The 1765-nt window shown below is 38.3% G+C and overlaps 1 protein-coding gene across 1 annotated transcript in view; it reads left to right on the top strand.

Moving 5' to 3' along the window:
* Window positions 1-1765, top strand: part of SPINK5 (serine peptidase inhibitor, Kazal type 5) — a 117977-nt gene that overhangs the window by 110584 nt on the left and 5628 nt on the right. The window lies entirely within an intron of this gene.

The following is a 1765-nucleotide window of genomic DNA, read 5'->3' as shown; positions in this document are numbered from 1 at the left end:
TTTCCTTATTCATTGTCCAACTTTCACATGCATATAAGTCTATTGAAAATACCATGGTTTGGGCCAGGCTAACCTTAGTCCTTAAACTGATCTCTTTGCTCTTGAACACTTTAAAGAAGTCTTATGCAGCAGAATAGCCTAGTGCAGTATGTCCTTTGATTTCTTGACTGCTGCTTCCATGAGTGTTGATAGTGTATCCAAGCAAAATTAGCTCTTTGACAACTTTCAGTCTTCTCTATATAGAGAGGATTTAAGGTTATTTCTTTAATAAATTGCTTACCTACACTGTCATATATTTTAGGGGTTGAAGTGGCTGTTGGTTCTGACTCATAGCAATCCTATATAGGGTTTCTGAGGAGTGGCTGGTGAGTTTGACCTTGTAGTTAAAACTGACCTTGTGTGGTAGAAAAGGAGAAAAGTGGCTGTGTACAACAAATCACATAAAATCTCCAAAAGCTTTTATACACTCAAGGCAGTGTGAGCTTAGTCTGCCCTGTTGGCAGCAGAGAAGATATAGTGTAGGATCTCTGTTTTATAGCCCAGCCTATAATTGCTAGAGGAGTCTTGGTGTGGTGTTGTGGAATAAAGCACTGGACCACAAAGTCGGTTGGAACCACAAGTTCAGCAGTTCAAACTCACCAGCCACTTCTTCGAAGGTCTGTAGGCATTGAAATTGACTAAATGGCAATTAACGAAAACAACAATAATTACTAAAGTGCTCTATGACCACATGATAGTCATTGATTAACCACTCTCTCTAAGGCTTCTGTTTAGAGGGAAAAGTTACATCATTTCAAAGACAGCATTAACTGGAAAAAATGGTAGACCTGGTGCAGTTTCTCAGATGTATTCTTTATCTGTACATCTGTGGACATACTAGCGCATTCTTCTCAGCCTCAATTTCTTTATCTGAAAAGTAGATACAGTTCTTTCAGCCAACTGATTCCACATAGTTATCGATAAAGATTGTTAGATAGGAAAGGATTTCATTTGACTTTATGTTAAGGAAAAAAGATTAATTTTAACTCTTTGACTTTTCGTTATAGCTTTGTTATTGCTTTTCTGCTCAAATGATATCTAGTTGTGAAAATAAATTTTTCTCATCTAGATGCACATGCCTCACTCCTCCCACCCTCCATTGTACATCTTTAAATGAGAGCATGATGGCAAATCTTGACTTTTCCACCCCACCCCACCCCAACCTACACTGAAATTGAGATCCATGTTTCATAGGACACAGTGAGCCAGGAGGGTGGGACTTCCTGATATCCTGTTCTGAAATCATGAAAAAATATTTGAATTCACATTTATAACCTTTAAAATGCAGCTTCTTGAAGAATAAACTCTGTTTATCTACCTAAAAAAAATAAAATGTCAACATGAATGCATTATATATTTTCATATCTATAGGAAAGGCAAATTTGCTTTCTCACTAAATCCTTACAGCTTGCTATGGACTGGGTATTGTCTTGGTACAGAGGATGAAACTGAGGCTCAGGGAATCCAGGAAATTTGTTCAAAGCTTAAGAAATCTTTGTTTAAAGAGTAGAGTACACAAAAGAGGGAACAAATCTTTACAGTGAGGATCATTCCCATCCCTTCCATACACAGAGTAGACAGGGATGGACAACTTGGACATTGGCTACCCAAAATGGGGGGCTACAAAGGCAAGAAGTGACTGACTTACAAGCTTTCAAGAGGGAACCTAGATCCAGAGGGCATGGAGGAAGGTAGAATCTCCACTGAGTAGTATCCAATCTGTCTA

The sequence above is a fragment of the Chrysochloris asiatica genome, unplaced genomic scaffold (genome assembly GCF_000296735.1).
Source record: "Chrysochloris asiatica unplaced genomic scaffold, ChrAsi1.0 scaffold00280, whole genome shotgun sequence".
Classification (NCBI taxonomy): Eukaryota; Metazoa; Chordata; class Mammalia; order Afrosoricida; family Chrysochloridae; genus Chrysochloris; species Chrysochloris asiatica.
The sequence above is the reverse complement of the archived record's forward strand: the minus strand, read 5'-3'. Positions and strand labels throughout refer to the sequence as shown.